At 38.7% G+C, this 23,890-nt stretch overlaps 1 protein-coding gene across 2 annotated transcripts in view; it reads right to left on the reverse strand.

The window, feature by feature from the left end:
• Positions 1-2,494, reverse strand: part of LOC311295260 (uncharacterized protein) — a 47,423-nt gene extending 44,929 nt beyond the window's left edge. For both annotated transcript variants that reach the window (XM_084416537.1, XM_084416536.1), the window contains exon 1: positions 2,406-2,494. The gene's annotated coding sequence lies outside the window, so the exon portion shown is untranslated. The remainder of the gene's footprint in view (positions 1-2,405) is intronic.
• Positions 2,495-23,890: the final 21,396 nt, after the last annotated feature.

Genomic DNA, 23,890 nt, shown 5'->3' on the forward strand with positions numbered 1-23,890 from the left:
CCAGATCTGGCAAACAGGAGCGGCCCACCCAAGTGCCGTAATTCCACGCTGCATGTGGGCCAGATCATCTTTCCACGTGTGCCAGATGTGGGCCGGATCTGGGCCGACACAATGTTGCTATGTGGGATGGTCGTTCTTTTCTCGAGAAAAGGAGTTTTCTCATAGCGTTTGCAACGCAATACTCGTTCCCTTATCTCTCAGGGAACCGAGGTTAAAGTAACCGAGGAAATGTAATAAATTAAAAGCCAAAAAAAAATTAAAAAAATGCAATTTGGAAATCCCACAAGCCCCGCCCACTCGACATGTCGACACTCTATTTTTTTTGTCGAGTGGAGCATGTGTCGAATGTCGGTCGTTTTGTCGAGAAAAAGTCCCATCCCTAACCACAATCATATGTAGTGTTACTGTGTAATATGTACTGTCTGCTTTAAATAACCTGATCTTGTTTGTAGAGCCCTAAAGATAGCAAAGGGTGTTTCAGTTTCAAACTGGGTGTGTGAAAGCTTGCCTCACCCACTTCAGAGGGATGCTAAATCATGTGGTGTGTTCGCCTTGAAGGTGTGTGATTATAGCATTGCAGCAAATATTAAATGTTCATTAAAATGGGATGATACTTTAGTTAATTTTTCTTGTTACTTCCTCAGTTTGCAGAACACATTCTGCAAAATACCACAGTCGACTTCTCCATTGAGCCACAAGACCTGACACGATTCAGAGTGGAGATGGCTTTGACTCTGCTCCGCCAATCTGGTATGGCTTGTGAATGTTATTGACGTGCTTTTTGATGTGCATCACTTTCATTAGTGTTTTACTGTACCTCATAGATGACCTAATAATTTTGTACAATTTTTTTTTTAATAGATTTCCTGTGATGACTGTGGGCGATGGTTCCACGTAAAGTGTGTTGATGTAACGATCACCAGCTGGAGTGCCTCTGAGAGTCACCAGAGGGCACTCCACACCAGACTGATCACATCACAAACTCAACTTCCCATCATGCCGCTTACCTGGGACTGATTGCACATACACCTGCAGCTCATCCACACTCATCTCATCCACCTGCAGCTCATTCACATACACCCATATAAACCTCTGTCACTCTTCAGTTCACTGTGAAGTATTGCCTTGCCCTGGCGTACAATTTCTGAGCGGTTTCCCCATGTTTGCTGAACTATCTCTGACCTTGGATTGTTTATATCGACTACTGATTCTTCTGCTGCCTACCTCGACTCGGACTGTTATATCGACCTCTGATTGTTCTGCTGCCTGTCTCGACCCGGATTGTTCTTTGGACTGTGTTTCCTGCCGCCTGCCTCGACCCTTGCCTGTTATCGACTTCTGCTTTGTGATTACCTCCGTTGTTCTGTCTGCCCCTGATTTACCCTGCCTGTTAAATATTCTAATAAAGCTGCAAATGGATCTTACTGCGTCCTCCACTTCGTAACAGTTGACAATCCATCCACGGAGGATGAATACAAATGTGTTTCTTGCAATAAATAGCCTAACTAAATTATGAAGCCATTGTTTTTGGAGTTGGTTTATTTTTCCCTTAATTTTCACTTTGATTAAACCTACTCGAAAATCAGTATTTCAAAACAAGCATTATTTATATTATAAAAGCACCTGTGAAGTGATTGTGGTTCAAATAGTCCTGCGCTAGAGACTTATCTGTACCGACTAAAGCCTAAACATTACATTGAAATCGGTAATATGTTTTAAACTTGAAAAGAAATAAGCTGGATTGATTGACAGATGGGGAAAAACTCGCTTCTAATAATAATAATAATAAAACACTTTCAAGTTTCGGAAAAAAAATACAATACTTTTTTAACCTTTTGGCTTCCTGTACATCCAGTTGTGCTTCTTGCTCGTGTTCTGATGGTAGGCCCACGTATGGTATGGAATCGACATCCAGTGCAAAGACCGTGGGTATTGGAACAGGCCCTCATTTACTTTCTTCATATTTTCAGTGGTCTAAATAATGTGACCTATTTTTGTCTCAAAGCATTAATGCACATCTAATGCTATGTTTACGTGTTTATCTCCCAAATAGTTATTATCAGGATTAACAATTCACATCTTTGATATCAATCTTTCATTTAACAGTTACGTGTCTAGTATCTGTAAAACCGCATTTTTCCATCTTAAAAATATATCTAAATTACGCCATATGCTCTCAAGTCAATGTAAATAAGACTAAAAAATATAATATTACAAAATAACATATTAAATGATCCTGTTAAAAATCGATGATTATCATCAAACATTGTTCACTGTTACAGTTTCCCTGAAGTGAGTTTCGATTGTATATCGATCAAACTGAGACATGTTGGTTGAGTTTAAGTTCGACATGTTTAGAGTAAATGCTCCGTTAATACAGCTTTAAAATGTTTTAACGAACTTACCGTAACCCGTGAAGACATTTCTGTTTCTGAATCTTCTGAAATGGCGTCTACAAGACTGCTTTGCTTTCGCTTTCAGGAGTCACGTGAGTTCCGCTAAAAACAAGCTCCGCCCCAAACTGAACTGAACGCGATGACGTGCTACACGATCTACTGCTGTGCAATATATCACTCTTAAATCTGGCACATTAATTCATGTGAATTTGTGAAAAGCTTGTTTAAAGCTTGTTAATATTATGCTATTCAGATCACAGGGGTTTATGGTCCTGATGTGACTGGGGAAATCTCTCTCTTTCTGGTTAATGATTGCTCTGCTGTTTTTCCTTTTGAGCCTTACAGTATGTTTAATGTTACAGTGTCTTGTTGTTGTGGTAATTTCTGGAATAATAAATGTCATTGTGGCTCACCCTATCTTTTATCATCATTATCACCATCATCATCCCTGTACCTCTCTCACTGAAGATTTAGGCTACACCTAATTTCTTAATGTTGTTTTTAACTGTTCTTGTGTGTTTCCCCCGTTAGATAAATCTACAAGTTATTCCTGTATAGACAAAGACACTAACAACACCAATGTGTTCAATTCCCATTATAATGCCGGAACTGGTCAAAAATGTGCATTTTGTCGGATAAAAAGGTAGGCTACCAGCCAAATGTGTAAATGTAGTGTATTTTTTAGATACACTTACCTACATAAATACATATAGGGTAGAGTGGGGGAAAACGCCCCCCTTAAGGAAAATGTGACATTACAGTGAAACAAAACATAAATGTGACTAGAATTGCCATCCCAGTTTTGAGTGACTATGGCAGGAGTTATTCACCAAATATTAAAATTGCTCAGCCCTCATAATTATTTAGTATTTTTACTGAAAATATTTTTGTATAAAGGGGACGTTTTCCCCAGCGGTGGGGTAAAATGCCCCCTTTCTTACCAACCATGTTTGCTTCATAGATCAACATTAAAATGAACAGACTATAGTTTTTAATCTCTAAAAGTAAAAGGCAAGTATTGTACTTGCCTAAAGCCAAATTTAACTACCTTCCATCAGTGAGCTAACTGTGCTAGCTATCTAATGCTCACTTGAGGTCATTTTTTCATGTTTTGTTCAAATGTTTTGGTTTTACCACCCAGTTATACTGCATTAAGTGTAAAACAAAGGATTTGATAGACAGTAATATGATAGAGAGAATTTATGAGATAGTAATTATGATAGAGAGAAACTATGCCCTCTGGGGGGCGTTTTACCCACAAGCTATCACTTTAAAACAAATAAAAATAATAATAATAATTGTTTTAATATAATTATATTCCTTATAAATAACATATGATCTCAAACTACAGACTTCACTATTCATCTATCATACATCACTGTGATATCCTGCAGAACAATATTCTCTTAAACACTTGTTTACTAATATCTGAAAATTATAGCATTTACCATGTAATCCTCTTCTTTTCAAATATGTCGCTGGTATCAGCTTCTCCATGGAGATCTGTATATCCCCGTTATCAACGTAGTGCATTGCAAATTTGTAACAGTAAAAATGTATCTTGACGACCTCTTGGCTAGGCGTTTTCCCCCACTCTACCCTACATTGTTTTTTAGCCTACAACTGTAATTGAATTGTTTTTCTTTCAATAAAGCCTCGATGCACACTTCAACCAGTAGATGGCGAAAATACACCATACATTGATTTCCCAATAGTCATAAAACACCACAAGAAGAAGGAGAAAAAGAAGATAGGCTAGATCATATTATTCCATATCCGACACTGTATTTCATTTACTTGCTGTACATGTTGTACATGTAGTGCGTGTTATAAGTATGAGAGTTTGAATTCACCCTGATAAATGACGAGATGAAGACAGGCATGCAAACAAGAGTAAGTCCGTGAGAACACAACTGAAATCTGTGTGACAGACTATTGAAAAGATGTTTATTAAAGAGGAGAGTGAAGACATGAGTTGTTCCTATGAATGCACCATGAAACATGATTACTGATAAACAAATAGGTTTGTGTACATGTTTTTAAGCTTATAGGCAGAGCCGGACAGTAACGGAGTACATTTACTTGAGTACAGTACTTAAGTACAATTTTTAGGGATCTTTACTCGAGTATCATTTTTGGGGAGTACTCATGACTTTACTCAAGTACATTTGAGAGGCAAATATTGTATTCTTTACTTCACTACATTTCTATCCATAACCGTGAGTAGCCTACCCGTTACTTCTTCTAAAAAAAAAAAAGAAAAAAAAAAAGGAAAAAATAAAAATCTCGGAAACCCTCAATTTGTTGTTTCCCTCTCAAATGTGATTGGATTGTGCAGGCGCCACTGATTGGGGCAGCCTATCAGCAATCACCTTCAGCTTTCCGCCAAAGTCAACTCCATGGTCAGATTTAGATAAGAGACGAAACCATGGACGAAACAATGGATGAAGACGCAGCAGGTCCATCCCGGCAATGTGCCAACCCGTGGCCCCACCTCGCCAGACTATTTCAATTTTCAAGAACAAGTTAATGATAGTTTTCGCTTCAAGTGTTTGCTGTGTTTACCAATGTAAGCACTGTGGCAGTAGTAATGCAATATTTAGAAAATGTACTCTTGTACTCTTGATACTCAAGTACTTTTAAAAACAAGTACTTCAGTACTTTTACTTAAGTAGACATCTGACTCTAGTACTTTTACTTGTACTTGAGTAAAATTTACCAAGGGGTATCTGTACTTTTACTCAAGTAATGAAGCTGTGTACTCTGTCCGCCTCTGCTTATAGGTTACTTTATTTTTGGCTTATGGGAGAAATATTAACCCTAATGTTGGACATTCGTTAGACATTCGCCAAGCAAATTAAGGGACTGTCTCAAAAGTACACACACACACACACGCACGCACGCACGCACGCACGCACACACACACACACACACACACAAATAAGCATTCCAAGATGCGAAACCACATGAATGCAAAGCATACTAATAAAATGTAAAGATGTGGAAAACCTAATTTTAGTCAAATAGGGCTACATAGTTTTAAGCTGTGAATGGGATATTCACTATGAATGGGTACATGGTTATTACACTGTACTCCAAAATTTCATTTTATCTGATAGAAACAGGTGATGTCACACCACCTGGAATTTATTCACTAACCCTTGTACCATATCATACACAACTTGGATTTTGAACATGTTATTTCGTCTATTTTTAATGCATTTTAGACATTCGCCAAGCAAATTAAGGGACTGTCTTAAAAGTGCGCACACACACACACACACACACACACACACACACACACACACACACACACAGGGGACCCTGAACCCCTACTGCACTGAAGCATCCGGACACGGACACTTCTTCCAAGGAAGCACCAGCTCACAAAAGTCCTGTAGGCCAAGTGTCTGTATTGCCTGCAAAAGAGAGCAGGGTGGAAAAGCACACTTTGTTTTTACTATTTATTTTTTATATTTCACATTTCAAAGTTAAACACTGGATGATTGTGATACAAAATAAAGATTGTCACGAATTGACTCTAAAAAAAAATTTACGTTCATTTTGAAGAACGAGATCGAACAAAAACGTCAGTAAACTGATCCAAACATCCCATCACTTTAAGATATATTATTATAATATTCACATCAACTCTTGTTCAATTGATCATGGTGTCTTCCCTGTCAGGTAAATAAGCGTTTCTTAGCGAGTCTGAGGGACATAAATCATAATTTAAGAACTCAATAATTAGAGTATTAAAACCTAATTCGAAATAAATAGTTAGACAATGCACCTTTTTTAGGGTACACTATTTGAAATATATAGTTTTTCATCGGTTTTATTATTAAAAAGCAACAGTGACGTAAATCACGCATCATCGACTACATCACTTCCGGGAAATGAAATTAAGGGGGGGTGCGCAATCAAACTCGCAGTCGCAATAGAACTGGAGAGAGAGATTTACAGCCTATGCTCTACACACAGGTTTCTTCTCAAAATATATACATTTTTTTTAGGATATTCTACTATTGGAACAATCAGATCTGTGTGTGAGCGTGTTGTTTTAAAACAGTCCGCCAGAGGGCAGCAGACGCGCTCATTCATCCTTAAACCAACGAAGAAGAGTCTCAGTCAGCTGGTGTGTGTGTGTGTGTGTGTTTGATGAACTGTCTGTGGAGCAAACATGCGAACTCGAGTAACAGTAGAGTTTCTTAGAAGATATCATAGACTGTAAAAAAAGATGGACGACGCCCCTTCGCTCTCTTCCATTGATGAGAACTGAAGCCGCCAGAGTCCCGATATGGCGCTGACATATTGGAACTTGAGTCTGCGCAGTAGCGATCTCGGGACCAGACCTGCGCAGTAGCAGAGAATGTCTAATATGGCGAGAAGTTTCACTCTCACTACACTTCCGGCTTCTGAACTGGTTGCAGTTCCACTCTGATTCCATATGAGGGCGCTCACAGGACGAGTGCAGAATGAATGGAGGTCAATGGCGGTATACCCCTCAAAATCCACTTTTCTCAGGATATAATTTTTTGTCTAGTAATTTGAATGTTGTATTCGAAAGGAGATGCAAAGAAATTACACATTGCTGGGTGTTAGATTTTTTAGAGTCACTTATTTGCTATAAAAAAGTCTTTCAAAATGTCAATGACGTCAGAATGCTGACGTCATTAGCAGAATGCTAGCGTGTTATGGGCAACAACAACTCAACCTGTAAGAAATCAAAACGACATAAGTACTCGTTCATTCAACTTTCGACCTAAAACCCATGTTGAACTTGCAAAATCTACAATCACATCTGAGATTTCTCAACGGCAATCGGGTGAAAGAGACAAATTTAGCCGTCTAGCCCCATTGACTCCCATTCATTTTGCACTCATGGCGAGCGCCCCCAGTGGAACTCTGGTGGTACTACAACCAAAATTCGGTACAATAGGGCTTAATAGGGAGTGGACAGGCTCTCCGTAGACGGGCTCTGGCAGTAGTGAGCAGGAAGTAAAGCCGCGAAATCAACGCTCCGCCCTCACTCTCGCAGAATGCACTCAGGGAGAGTGGATTCTGCACACTTTTTAAAAAATGTATTGCAGTACGACAAGAGGCTTGTTAAAATAAAGTAAATACAATCTCCTCAGTCCTCCGAAGATCCCGAAAAAAATGTTCGTTGGTGCTTCAGTGACTACTTCGCTCGAGAACCTGTCAATCACAGCTGTCAATCATGACGTTACACCACCGCATCACGTAACTAACTAAAAACCAACTTATTTTTGAAACAGACACTTGAACTTACATCAGCGTGATAAAAACGACAGCAAATTAAAGAAACCACCTTTGGAAAAAAGATATTTGAAGTGTAATTTAATTGTTTAGTTGGTCTCACGTCCCGTTGAATAACATGGGGAGGCGGGGCTTATGACCTATACTAGGACCAGTCACCGGGGGGCGATCGAGACGTTTTGGCTTCACTTTTCAGGGCTTGTGCGGCACGCTTGGAAGATATTCTTGAGAACACACTGTGTTTCGATTTCAGTCACTTCAGCAGGGATATATGACATATATAGACGGTTAAGCGCTCTTCTCAGCGAGTATACAGCCGCTATATGAGTGAAAACAGATAAATGATCTCTGTAAACAGTGAGAAATGAGCAGAAAGCGAGCGCTGATTGCAGACACTTTCTGTTTGACGAAGAGATGCAGATCTCTTAGCCATTTAGGATTTAGGATTGGGAATTTGGGGGTTTAGGATTGGGCATTTGAGGATTGAGGAGTGTATGCAAATAAGGAGGCGTGGCCCAAATACTGGAGGCTGAGTTTGAAATGGCTGGTGCGCAGAGGCACCTTATGAACAGCAGAGGGAGCTCCCAGTGCTAAGCAGCACACTGTAATGAAACCAAACAGAGCGAGTGAGCAGGGCTGGAGCGAGTACTGTACTTTATAATGTGATAACTTCCACTTAATGACAGCGTTGTAACATTTATGTGGCCTCACACACAAAGTCACCAGTGAAAGGAGTGCTATCTATGGAGGTATTTTTGGTGCAAAACTACTGGACGCCTGTGACAGTGAAATTTGTAGTTGTAGAGAATAGCCACACATGTGTATCAGTAAATTTGAAGTCACAGAGAGAAATGTTTTAAGAGTTTTTTATCTTCCACAAACACAACACAGCAGTTACACCTTCTCAAATTCTTCATTGCAGGTGCACAAATCCTATTCTACAAATCACAAATTAAGAAACTCATACGCTCACATTTTTGCTACAGTTGCTGCAGTGAATATGGTGCAAAACGCATTTAAACACCTGCATCAAAAAATGTGAAGTCACGGAGAAATTTTGCTCATCTGCACATCAGTATGTGAATTCAGCCAATGAGAGTTGCACACTTGTAGAATATTTTCTCACAAATGTCTTGTATATTTTTCTAGCACAAACACAAGTACATAACTACAGCTGCTTGAATCTGCTGCGACGAATCTCAAACACTGTTTTTCGCTTTCAAGTGACAAGTTTTGCGCGCTCTCCCTTTTGCACCAAGTGCACCGTGAAATGTGGGGCAAAAGTGAGTTGTGCATCTGTAGAGGCAGTGGGCGGAGCCTACATGAATATTCATGAGTTTCCCGGGCATGCGCGTGGAACTGCTCATTCTAGTTCACGCTCCTCGTTTCTCAGCAAGTTTAATGGATTATTTCAAAAAAGGTAAATATAGTTTCAGCGCGAACTTAAACTACAATTGTGTATCGTTTTGTTAAATTCATAATGTTTTTATTAATTCGTCACTGACTGAATGATTGCTGGCATTCACTTCGTGTAGGCCTATATACAGTACAGTAGCTACAGAAAACTTCAACTCGTCCTATAAATTGCACCTTGCGAAGCTTTAAAACTGTGGCTTTTACTAATTGTTATCATTTGTTGATTGCAATAAATAAAATAAACCCTCATAAATGTATCTGTGGGCTAACACTTTTTTAAAATATATATAATATATCCTGGTGTGATTGTTCTTAAATTCTTGTTCGTTTAAATAAGCCAAATCATTTAAGACCAAACTCAAGCATGAATGTGTTGCTTTAATACATACGTACAATTTGGATTAAACAAAATTGTATGGACAAAAGTGGATAAATTACATTTGATACAACTAGGTTACTGTAAATGAGAAACAAAAAAAACACTTAACATTATTTTACGGAATATAATAAGCCACCAATTTGATGTTCTAAAAAAATATTTACAAACATACTGGCAAAATAATGTAACAATATTATTTTTAATGGTTTGATTGCAAGGCGTGCTTGTGCTGGTTTTGATATAATAATATATACACTGTTCAAAAGTTTGGTATTAGTAAGGTTCTTAGGTAGGTACCAAGACTACATATTTCTGAAAAGCAGTAATATTGTGACATATATTTTTATCAACTGTTTTCTATTTTAATGTTTAAAAAATATATATATTGTGATGGCAGAGCTCATTTTACTCTAGATTTCAGTGTCACATGACCCTTCAGAAATCATTCTAATACTGATTTGCTGCTCAAGAAACATTTCTGATTATTATCACAGTTGAAAGTGGTTGTGCTGCTTAATGAAGTGTGGAAATTGTTTGTATGTGTGTATGACAAAAGTTTGCAATCACTATGATTTAAGAAATGTTATACTTTTATAGCAGGCAAGGTCAATTTCCACACTTTCATTAAGCAGCACAACCACTTTCAACTGTGATAATAATCAGAAAGTTTTTTTTTGTTTTTTTTCACATTTGTCACATTAGTTACATTAGGCTACACACGTTCTGCATTCTGACACCGCAGCGCGCAGCCTCTGCATGGGTTGTACCATGTGAGGGAGTTCTCCCCTCCCCTCCTATAGAGTTGGTTGGGTCCATAGCCCGTCTTTTCCAAAACGTTTTCTCAGGTAGGCTACCGCGGCACCGCCTAAAGCGAAGTGAAAAAGAGGGAAAAACTCCAATGCAATTACCCCTATCGCATATAGAAACAGCTGGTGAGATACAATTTGCAAGACAATGTATTTAATAAATAGTGCGTGTAATTTCTTCAGTACCGTCAGCAGAACTGATAACGTCCAAGCTTATCGATACTGCGGTCTTCCATAATTAGGCCCCAGGGCCCATTTAATACTGGGTTTCAGTACCCATGCCTACATATGGGTGTGTTCATATGGATGAAAGCCTGTTGTGTTCGGTCTCTTGATTTGTGATAGTGGCAGCTATTGTGAAACTCACCTTCTTCATCTACTGAGTGTGGATGGCATCAAGATCTTGTACTGAAGAATCATAGGGCCAAACGCTAGGGATTATATCTCATCTGATAACAAGAGCACAGCCATAAGTTTAAGAACTCTAATGATATCTTTACCCGCTGATATTGCATTGGGGATATCAGTTCAAACATTTTAAAGGCTAAGAGTATGAGCCATGAGTAAGCTGGCCAGATATCTGTGAAAAATAACTTGCGTGCCTGAACCACATTTAGCATTTAAAAGTAAAAAGAATTTTAGTATTTATCAGTAAAAAATACATACAAATGAATAAATACCCCTGAGTTGGACAGTATGGTGTCTGTCTCATGGCCAACATAGCGCAAAACAGACCTAGAGAAATAAAATAAAATATACCAATATATCCTGTTATCATAATAGTTAAATAAATTATTACAACTACGACCATTATACCATTATATTTGTCGCCTATTATTTAGCCTACAGGCTTCTCAAGGACAATCACACGAAGAAACCTGGGGTTAATGATTTTAAAATGTGAGACTTCTTTCTAAAGCATAAATCTTACAGACCCCAAACTTTTGGACAGTAGTGCACTGCATGTTTGAGGTGGTTTTGCTTACTAGTCATATGGTTCATAGCCGTAGAGATTTTCTTCGCAGGCCTTCAGCATGATGATCTAGAACATATCATGCAATTTCACAGATCCAACAATGTTACATAGGATTTACAATAGGGTTTATTACAAGAAACCAAGCTAGAGCAGAGGTGAACTGCAGAAAAGAGAAAGAATAATATATATATATATATATATATATATATATATATATATATATATATATATATATATATATATATATATATATATATACACACACACACATACTGTATATATATATATATATATATATATATATATATATAAGATATAATATATATTTCTTAAGATAATATATTAATTAATATAATAATTAATTATATATTAATATAAATAGATACATATGAAATTAATATCATGATTAAACAATAATTCGCCCTTTGTTATAGAGGTTTTTTTCCTGTTGCTCCTGAAATCACTTTTTTTTTAATCACTATTTGTAAGTTTCGTCACTGCTTAACAGTGCAGTGCATTCTTTTAGGTTAAATACATTAGCTTACTTCCAATCACCCATTGACAAATTACCAGCAAAACAAAACTATCAAAAAACTGTTATCTACACAAAGATGTGGTTAAAACCCCAAACTTCCATAAACAAGAGCTCCAGTCTAGTATTAGCCTTAACGTAGGCCTAACTTACCTCTTCTGAAAATGGTTGAGATGCTAACGGACTTTTTCGAAGACACAAAACCATTTCTATAAAGTAAATATTCAACAGAAGCATGTCAATTACACGTAATAAAGGTGTCAGGGACGTTTGTATGTATTATTTGTGTGAATTTGTTGACTAAACTCACTTGAAAGCAGTGAAAACAACTAATTTTTCAGCTTATATATATATATAAACTTTGCTTACACCTCACAAAATTTAAATTGTTGCTCGCGCGCAACAAGCAGAGGTTTGTGTGACGTCACGTGTCGAGAGCGCGCGCTCATAACGGGCGTCCCTGCGAGAGAGTGGATCGCCATCGCTAGACTCCAGCTGGGGGGGTTTCTATGGTAAGTAACTTACTTCTTACTGAACAAATTAATTTTATAAGTTACTTTTACAAAGTAAACCATTACCAATATCACTTAAATATAGCTACATTTATGAAGAAAGTAAATAATAAAATCGAATAGGCTTTTAATAACAGCGCACAGGACAGTCTATAGGAACTTTACTTAATTTTACTTTACCTAGTTTTCCTCGAAACTGCCGCTTTCATATCCCATTAAATGCCATAAAATTGACTGACTGCCTTTTCCAGCAGATGGACCCAATCTAATATCTACACAAACAATGGGTTTCCGTCTTTTTTACGACCAGTTATGGCATATTTTACTCGTCAGTTAATGCGTGGCGTTTTGAGGTAAGTTAGGCCTAGCGCGTTTCCTCAAAGGCTCTCTCTCTCTCGCTCTCTCTGACCCAGGCCCGGCTATAGTCATTAGCCAATTAGAGAATATAGGCTAGTCATTAGCCAATAATCATTGCTGAATAATAATGTTTCTTCTATTTGTCTCTTCTTTTCCCAGTGTCAACAGGAGCTACAGTAACTACAGCCCACAGCTCCTTTAAGAGCCTCAGCACTGAGCATCTGTGGCTTTGTAAGTATGTTTTGACTAACTATCAGATGCATTATGTGATTAACATATTGTAATGCATAACTTGCAGGGCCTCTACACTTACATTTCTTTTTAGGAGCACTTGTGAGAATCAAGAAAGATTTCTGATTATTTTCAGTTGTTCACTTTTTTTCAGGATTCTTTGAATAGAAAGTTCAGAAGAACAGCATTTATCTGAGAGATGATAAGCAACAAATAATTTCATGTCATTTTTTATATCATCTGGACTTAAGTAAATCATATCCAAAATAATTTTTGAAAAGTGTTATGTATTTTGGACTTTATGAGTTGTGAGTCCCAGATCACATTGCCTGTTTAGGGTATTAAAAAAAGGACCAAATCTATAACTGTAACTGCCATTGCATGTTTAAAACAATTATATCCTATACTTCAACTCATATAATGTACATATTATATATCATTGGAAAGCTTACAAACTCAAGATTCAGCCTGTGAAAACCGTTTTGAAATCGGACCTTGCGTTACCATAAAAAAGGTAAAAAAAAAATGTTGGATTTAGGTCAGGCTGACTAATTGATCACAGATAACTTGAAGCAAATCATGTGACCAGCATACTCAAGACAGACAGGCTGCATCAGTTTAACCTGTATATTTTACAATTTGTAAAAAAACAACAACCTCAGAATACAAAGATTGTTACAAAAATGAATACAAAGTGAATCCCTTTTTTATACCCAAAAGTGGCAGTGTGACTCAGGTGTAACATATATTTCAAAACGTGCTAAATAACAAAGTGAACAACATTTTCTTTTTCAGCACATTAAGACAATGTTCATAATTAATGTTAGCAGTGTTAGTATTATTTTTTCAAAAGAAAAGTAAGTTTAATATATATTTACTTATCTCAAAATCTGAATGTCCAGCACCACTGGCAGCCATGTTGGATTTAGGTCAGGCTGACTAATTAATCACAATTTTTTTTTTAAAGGGGTGGTTTACGGCTTTTTTTCTTTGCATGATTGTGTTTATGGGATGCAATATAACATGTCTTCATGTTTTTTTTTTTTTTTTAAGCCTTATTTTTCATAAATTTCACCTGTATTGTAAGCCGCTTTCTCCTCTGTCATTTGAACGACCGGTTGACTTCCTAATTCTATAAAACCACTCCCTCAGAAACAGGCAATGGGCTCAGATTGGTTAGTTGGGCCGGTGTGTTGTAATTGGCTAAACTGCGTAGTGCACGTTGTCGGAAACTTCACGGCCATTACCTTTACGGGCGAAAGTTGCATGTGCTCCGGTCAAATGTAAATAATGGTCGGTGTCATGTCAAGTATATCAGTATAGCGCTTTTCACAATACAAATTGTATCAAAGCAGCTTCACAGTATTAAATTTAAATAATACAACAAGGTTTGTTTCTAGTGGAATTTATTGATTGATCAAATAAATTAATATTCCCAAAATATCCCCAACTGAGCAAGATTTACACACAAAATAGCATCGAACTAACTGGCTACTAGGCTATAAACAGCGTTGGTTTACGTTCTTGATCAAATCGAAAAATTACGTCATAAAGTATACATGGAAAATAGGCTACATTTACAAAATTAGTACATAATTACAAATTCAGGTCCAAAATGTTTGTACGCGTTTGTCATAGACACACGAACTAAGTGGCTACTAAAGCCAGCGCTGGCATTTGTTTACGTCCTTGATAAAACTAAAACATTACGTCTGAAATTATACATGCAAATACATTTAAAATGATTAAGTCTTACTTACAGGTTGTGGCCCAACAACTGCTGCCTCTGGTTTTAAAGTCGGAACTGCTTCATGTTTTAGTAACAGTTTCTTGTTGAATCCGGCATTGAATTCGTGGAGATTCTGGAAGCTGTCTTCCGTAAAATGCGCAGCACAGAGAGCTAAATTACGATTGTAATTTTCAGGAACATAATCAAATATAAATTTTAGCCATTGTTGACGAACTACAGCGTCCGTAAGAAGCCCGAACACAGAAGTCCTGACAGCTGGGTGAAAATAACACACTTTCGACGGCATGACTATACAGCTCTCCACTATAACTCTTCCTCTTCGACAAAGCCTCAGAAATATGACCATGCCCCCTTTCTTGCATATTCCGGAGGGAGGGTTGATGTGGGTTAGTTAGGTATAAAACCCGGGAAGTATCTCGTTGTAGCCCCATTCGAGTCATTTTTGTAGGCATTAAACTTCCTGATTTTTAAAAGACGATATCTCTGCTTACGTTGAACTTTCAGCGCAGCAACTTTGCAGATACTGTTCATACACCAGCAGCAACAGTACACACTATTTAAAATGAAAAAAGTGAAATCGCAATCAACCACCCCTTTAAACCAATCATGTGACCAGCATACTCAAGACAGACCAGGCTGTGATAAATGATAAAAGGATTTGATGAAAAAAATCATTCTTACGCCCCAAAAAAGACGACAAAAACTATGTTACACCCAGATCACATTGCCAGGTTTAGGGTTAATTCGGCAAGGATGCATTAAATTGACCTAAAGTGACAGTAAAAACATTTGTAATGTTACAGAAGCTTTCTATTTCAGATTTAAGTTTGAAGGGCCATAAAGTTACTCAGTGTAGCTTTAACGTAATTGTACATTCAGGCAATTAATAGAGTTCCCTAACAAGGGATGTGCAATAAAGCTGTACTATTTAAACTAACTCGACTGGTAATAACTGCTGTTGCTCAAGTTGATTCCTCGTCTGTCCATGAACAAATTTAGATTAAATAAACTCATGACCATTTCTCACACATTTTCTCTGTTTTTTTCTTTTTTTTTTCAGATCAGCCATCAGTGGTTTACCGGTATGGCCAGTCAAGACCAACTGGGATGCTTTTTCATGCTTCATGCTTTTTTTGCGTATTGTCATGATCCCTGCTTTGATTTGTTATGAATTCAGTTCTCTTTTTGCCTCCTCCTTTTGCTTCTAAACTGAACTCAAATGGCACTGCAAACTGGGTAAGAGACAAACATAAATGACTTAATTGGGGAGATTGAGAGAGGAAGCCATGCTGATGACCTCTGTCTGTGGTGAAGTAGTGAGTCTGACGTGTAATTAAACTCGAGGTTCTGTGGGGTGCGGACTGGATCAACTCCATTCCTAGAGCTTCCGGACAAATCTTTGGGGTGCGCAGTGATGGGGCAGTGAACCCGAGGTTACCCCGTGAGTCAGTCCTAGAGCTCCTCATGTACAATTTTAGGGGGAAATCGGGTTTACTGGATACGTTGATTTCTTAGGCGTGCCGCAAGAACACCACAGACACAGTGTGATCACCATGGGGAAATCTCAGAGTAAAACTGGGAGTTGTGAAAAATATGATACACCGGTGAATTGGCAGATGAGAAGTTTATCTATGTATCATCTTTTTTTTTTAACTGTTTCATTCTCTCATAATAGATTCGGATTTTCTGAGGCATTAGGCAGCGTCTCCGCGGTTTAATGGCGAGAGAAACGCTTCTGCAAAGGGACGGATGGCCTGTCGAAACATGTCGTCGTAGGAGAGGAATGTGGACAAACGTTGACACAACATATCAAAGGTTGGCTTGCTCATCCTAAAATTTCGGACCCACTGCTTCTCGTTCACAATATGCTCCCGCCAGTCCTGATCTCTCTCACACACAATAACTGAAGCAGATGCACAGGCTGAAATGATCCGCCTCATAATCATGGTGATGTTTGGCGAACTTTGCATGTATCGCAGAGCTAGCATCAAGCATATTTCGCGTTCGTCCATCTGTGCAAGATAATTTAACCCTTTAAGCATGCGTGATGTTTCAGATAGGATGGCGAGTGTAAACACATGAATCGGATATGGGGCACAATTGAAAGAACGTGTAAACGGACGGTTGAAAAAATCAGATACACACTCTAAAAAGAGATGTGTTAAAAATGACACGTGTTGTGAGTGTGCTCAGGGACAACACATGTTGTGTCAGTTTTAACACATGTAGTGTGTGTGCTCAGGGACAGCACATGTTGTGTCAGTTTTAACACATGTAGTGTGTGTGCTCAGGGACATCACATGTTGTGTCAGTTTTAACACATGTAGTGTGTGTGCTCAGGGACAACACATGTTGTGTCAGTTTTAACACATGTAGTGAGTGTGCTCAGGGACAACACATGTTGTGTCAGTTTTAACACATGTAGTGTGTGTTCTCAGGGACAACACATGTTGTGTCAGTTTTAACACATGTAGTGTGTGTGCTCAGGGACATCACATGTTGTGTCAGTTTTAACACATGTAGTGTGTGTGCTCAGGGACAACACATGTTGTGTCAGTTTTAACACATGTAGTGAGTGTGCTCAGGGACAACACATGTTGTGTCAGTTTTAACACATGTAGTGTGTGTGCTCAGGGACAACACATGTTGTGTCAGTTTTAACACATGTAGTGAGTGTGCTCAGGGACAACACATGTTGTGTCAGTTTTAACACATGTAGTGTGTGTGCTCAGGGACAACACATGTTGTGTCAGTTTTAACACATGTAGTGTGTGTGCTCAGGGACAACACATGTTGTGTCAGTTTTAACACATGTAGTGTGTGTGCTCAGGGACAACACATGTTGTGTCAGTTTTAACACATGTAGTGTGTGTGCTCAGGGACAACACATGTTGTGTCAGTTTTAACACATGTAGTGAGTGCAGTGTTTCCCCTAGGTTTACAGGTTTGGGGGGGGGGGGGGGGGGGGGGGGTTGGTTGGTTTGTTTGGGGAAAATTGACACAGACGCTATCTATCTATCTATCTCTATCTATCTATCTATCTGTCACATAAATTGGTTGTCTGGGAGGGTAATGGTTTGCAAAAGTTAAAAAATGTTAACATAAGATATCTCTTTAAAAAAATAAATAAACATATTTAAATCTTTTTAAAATTGACTTTTGCAAATAACCTTTGTTAAATTTATAGAAGTATTTGTTAATATTAATGGACCAGAGCTTAAATAGTTTTATTTTTTAACTAACAACTAAAAAAAGATTTATAAATACTAACCAATATATATATCAGGGCTCCAGACTGCGACCAAATGGTCGCATTTTGCGACCAAAATTTGAGAGTGTGCGACTAAATTTTACATCCAGTCGCACATGTGCGACCAGTAAATTTCATCTCGTTCATAGTGGGCGACAACCGACGTCGCGTCTGCGATGCTTTGTTTACGACATCACGACAAGAAGAGCATGTTACATTTTTTAACGGTCCTCCATGAAGGGTTCCGAGTGAATGAGTGTGTGTGTGCGCGCGCGAGTGAATGAGTGTGTGTGTGTGTGTGTGTGTGTGTGTGTGTGTGTGTGTGCGCCCGCGCGCGAGTGAGTGAGTGAGCGAGCGAGCGAGCGAGAGAGAGAGAGAGAGAGAGAGAGAGTGAGAGAGTGTGTGCGCGAGTGAGTGAGTGAGTGAGTGTGTGCGTGCGTTAGTCTATGTGCGTGTATGTGAGTGAGTGCGTGTGTACATGTGCGAGTGAATATGTGTGTGAGAGACGGCTCGAGATGACTGGTTGTAAAGCAATGTGTAGTCTGACAATGTTTCTTGTCCAGGACATGACAAGATTTTTAGGAGTCGAAATCGTGTAATCTGATACATTGACTATAGTAACAGACAAAAAAATTGCGTATTCTGAACCAGCTAGGCATAACTATAACTATGGTATACTGTGGTTATGAAAGTAGCCTACACATCTTTTTACAGCACTTCAAAACTATATCCTATTAAAATGTTTTTTTTTTTAATGTGTCGACCAAAACATTTTTGTTCATCCTTTAAAGATTGTCTCTATTTATAAAACTGAAAGTTTCAAGAAGTAGGAAAACTCACACTTATTTTTTTTTTAAAGACTAAATTACCTTTGTAAACAGCTGCTGAGGGTGCTTATTGGCTATTTTCACTCCCTAATATCTATTTTGTCACTCATTTTGCTTTTGAAATAATATTAAGACATTATGAAGGATAATAATTAAATTTAACTTTATACACCTCAAATTTATCTCAGTGCTTTGTCATCCCACAGTGCTACCAAATACTTTCTGTAGAACTTAGAGCCGCGGCCCTCAGATGTTAGTCTGGAGCCCTGTGATCTTAAAATAAAATTGCACCATAATTTCTGTATGCTTAATCTATTTATTATCAAAGCATTTGTCTGTAATAGTTATTTAGGGGGAAAATGTGAAGGTGTGCCCCTAAATTTTCTGCTTGCGCTCCTAAAATTTTAAGTCAGGGGCTACAGCGCTCCTAATAAAAAAAGTTAGTCTGGAGCCCTGTATATACATTTTAAATGGGCTTTTTTTATGAGACGTTTTTATTTCTATGATGCATTTATTGGAGAGAATAATCCTGTCAGACGCACCACTGCTGTGAACGCGCGTTCACGTAAACACAATTTAAACAATGTATTATTCAATACATTACTTCTATATAATTATATATTAAGTTGCTCAAGCAAGTGGTAAAATATTTAACCATGTACTTATATTAAAATCTTTTGTATTTAAATTTTAATACAATAAATCTTGCATGTCACAAAGAACTTGTTTTTCCACCTCCACGAATAAGACGAGTGTTGTTCATTATGTCGCCTTGTTGAGGTAAATTGTAGTTTTCCTTGCTTTAACTCAGTCTTAAAGTGAAAAAAGTAGTAATTAATTAAATAAATTTATGGTGAGATTACTACATTTTATTTAATTAATCGCACTTATGGTGAAATTACTACATTTTCAGGTCAATCGGTGTTCATTTTGACCACGAAACATGCGCTGTCACTTTAATTCAGCGTTTGCAGCACAGCAGAAATAGACTCGGTGCGGAAACGATCTCTGCACTGCTGTATACGCACCGCAACTGGAACAGATCGATCATCGACGGACTGCATCCTCGTGCAGTGTGAAAGCTCTGTTAACATGGGTACGGAAAAAAAATACTCACCGCAAACGAAATATATGTGAAACGGGCGTTAGACTTGGAGCAGGAGAGCTACTCCGGCGTTGCCATCTTCAGTTCAGCGACACATTTCCAGCCGCGCGCTCTCTGTCCGCTAGTGCTCAACAAGTGTTTGTTTGTGTGTGAGTGTGCGCACTCATTGGGATAATTGTAAACACAGACAGAAAAGACATGCCATCGTGGAAATAAGATAAATAACATATTACTTAAGGGCCATTTAGGTTTTTTTTTTTTTATAAAATAACAAATTGTAATCTGTCGCTATAAAGAAAATCAAATCAAATTTACTTGACCTCCAAGGGGGGCGGGGGGAGCCGTTAGGAGGGCGGGGCGCCCCCCTTATATAATGGTAGGGGAAACACTGGAGTGTGCTCAAGGACAACACATGTTGTGTCAGTTTTAACACATGTAGTGAGTGTGCTCAGGGACAACACATGTTGTGTCAGTTTTAACACATGTAGTGTGTGTGCTCAGGGACAACACATGTTGTGTCAGTTTTAACACATGTAGTGTGTGTGCTCAGGGACAACACATGTTGTGAGTGTGCTCAGGGACAACACATGTTGTGTCAGTTTTAACACATGTAGTGTGTGTGCTCAGGGACAACACATGTTGTGTCAGTTTTAACACATGTAGTGAGTGTGCTCAGGGACAACACATGTTGTGTCAGTTTTAACACATGTAGTGTGTGTGCTCAGGGACAACACATGTTGTGTCAGTTTTAACACATGTAGTGAGTGTGCTCAGGGACAACACATGTTGTGTCAGTTTTAACACATGTAGTGAGTGTGCTCAGGGACAACACATGTTGTGTCAGTTTTAACACATGTAGTGTGTGTGCTCAGGGACAACACATGTTGTGTCAGTTTTAACACATGTAGTGTGTGTGCTCAGGGACAACACATGTTGTGTCAGTTTTAACACATGTAGTGTGTGTGCTCAGGGACAACACATGTTGTGTCAGTTTTAACACATGTAGTGTGTGTGCTCAGGGACAACACATGTTGTGTCAGTTTTAACACATGTAGTGTGTGTGCTCAGGGACAACACATGTTGTGTCAGTTTTAACACATGTAGTGAGTGTGCTCAGGGACAACACATGTTGTGAGTGTGCTCAGGGACAACACATGTTGTGTCAGTTTTAACACATGTAGTGTGTGTGCTCAGGGACAACACATGTTGTGTCAGTTTTAACACATGTAGTGAGTGTGCTCAGGGACAACACATGTTGTGTCAGTTTTAACACATGTAGTGTGTGTGCTCAGGGACAACACATGTTGTGTCAGTTTTAACACATGTAGTGAGTGTGCTCAGGGACAACACATGTTGTGAGTGTGCTCAGGGACAACACATGTTGTGTCAGTTTTAACACATGTAGTGTGTGTGCTCAGGGACAACACATGTTGTGTCAGTTTTAACACATGTAGTGTGTGTGCTCAGGGACAACACATGTTGTGTCAGTTTTAACACATGTAGTGTGTGTGCTCAGGGACAACACATGTTGTGTCAGTTTTAACACATGTAGTGTGTGTGCTCAGGGACAACACATGTTGTGTCAGTTTTAACACATGTAGTGAGTGTGCTCAAGGACAACACATGTTGTGTCAGTTTTAACACATGTAGTGAGTGTGCTCAAGGACAAACACATGTTGTGTCAGTTTTAACACATGTAGTGAGTGTGCTCAGGGACAACACATGTTGTGTCAGTTTTAACACATGTAGTGTGTGTGCTCAGGGACAAACACATGTTGTGTCAGTTTTAACACATGTAGTGTGTGTGTGCTCAGGGACAACACATGTTGAGTCAGTTTTAACACATGTAGTGTGTGTGCTCAGGGACAACACATGTTGTGTCAGTTTTAACACATGTAGTGTGTGTGCTCAGGGACAACACATGTTGTGTCAGTTTTAACACATGTAGTGTGTGTGCTCAGGGACAACACATGTTGTGTCAGTTTTAACACATGTAGTGTGTGTGCTCAGGGACAACACATGTTGTGTCAGTTTTAACACATGTAGTGAGTGTGCTCAAGGACAACACATGTTGTGTCAGTTTTAACACATGTAGTGAGTGTGCTCAGGGACAACACATGTTGTGTCAGTTTTAACACATGTAGTGTGTGTGCTCAGGGACAACACATGTTGTGTCAGTTTTAACACATGTAGTGTGTGTGCTCAGGGACAACACATGTTGTGAGTGTGCTCAGGGACAACACATGTTGTGTCAGTTTTAACACATGTAGTGTGTGTGCTCAGGGACAACACATGTTGTGTCAGTTTTAACACATGTAGTGAGTGTGCTCAGGGACAACACATGTTGTGTCAGTTTTAACACATGTAGTGTGTGTGCTCAGGGACAACACATGTTGTGTCAGTTTTAACACATGTAGTGAGTGTGCTCAGGGACAACACATGTTGTGTCAGTTTTAACACATGTAGTGAGTGTGCTCAGGGACAACACATGTTGTGTCAGTTTTAACACATGTAGTGTGTGTGCTCAGGGACAACACATGTTGTGTCAGTTTTAACACATGTAGTGTGTGTGCTCAGGGACAACACATGTTGTGTCAGTTTTAACACATGTAGTGTGTGTGCTCAGGGACAACACATGTTGTGTCAGTTTTAACACATGTAGTGTGTGTGCTCAGGGACAACACATGTTGTGTCAGTTTTAACACATGTAGTGAGTGTGCTCAGGGACAACACATGTTGTGAGTGTGCTCAGGGACAACACATGTTGTGTCAGTTTTAACACATGTAGTGTGTGTGCTCAGGGACAACACATGTTGTGTCAGTTTTAACACATGTAGTGAGTGTGCTCAGGGACAACACATGTTGTGTCAGTTTTAACACATGTAGTGTGTGTGCTCAGGGACAACACATGTTGTGTCAGTTTTAACACATGTAGTGAGTGTGCTCAGGGACAACACATGTTGTGAGTGTGCTCAGGGACAACACATGTTGTGTCAGTTTTAACACATGTAGTGTGTGTGCTCAGGGACAACACATGTTGTGTCAGTTTTAACACATGTAGTGTGTGTGCTCAGGGACAACACATGTTGTGTCAGTTTTAACACATGTAGTGTGTGTGCTCAGGGACAACACATGTTGTGTCAGTTTTAACACATGTAGTGTGTGTGCTCAGGGACAACACATGTTGTGTCAGTTTTAACACATGTAGTGAGTGTGCTCAAGGACAACACATGTTGTGTCAGTTTTAACACATGTAGTGAGTGTGCTCAAGGACAAACACATGTTGTGTCAGTTTTAACACATGTAGTGAGTGTGCTCAGGGACAACACATGTTGTGTCAGTTTTAACACATGTAGTGAGTGTGCTCAAGGACAACACATGTTGTGTCAGTTTTAACACATGTAGTGAGTGTGCTCAAGGACAAACACATGTTGTGTCAGTTTTAACACATGTAGTGAGTGTGCTCAGGGACAACACATGTTGTGTCAGTTTTAACACATGTAGTGTGTGTGCTCAGGGACAAACACATGTTGTGTCAGTTTTAACACATGTAGTGTGTGTGTGCTCAGGGACAACACATGTTGAGTCAGTTTTAACACATGTAGTGTGTGTGCTCAGGGACAACACATGTTGTGTCAGTTTTAACACATGTAGTGTGTGTGCTCAGGGACAACACATGTTGTGTCAAATTTAACACAATAAATGTGTAAGTCATTTTAACACACAAATTGTGTCATTTTAAAAAATAAAGCGAAAGGGCCAGATGCAAAAATATGAACCGTTTAATCAATAGTCGAGTACAGAATGCATGTGCACACAAAGTACAACACAATGTCTCAAGCTCAATGACTGGACAGACTCACTGTACTGGACATTATTCAGTTATTCACGCTTCAACCCCTAACTGATAATGCTGCTTTTGACAAAAGTTCATGAAGAGATAACAGGTCACAGAGTTTACACTTCGAATTTAATAAAATGTAGCAACTGACAAAATATTGTATATAAATAACTTGTATTTACACTGGCCTGTTTGTTTGAGAATATAGCAAACACTGCAACTGCATCACAGT

Source organism: Rutilus rutilus (assembly GCF_951802725.1).
Source record: "Rutilus rutilus genome assembly, chromosome: 1".
Classification (NCBI taxonomy): domain Eukaryota; kingdom Metazoa; phylum Chordata; class Actinopteri; order Cypriniformes; family Leuciscidae; genus Rutilus; species Rutilus rutilus.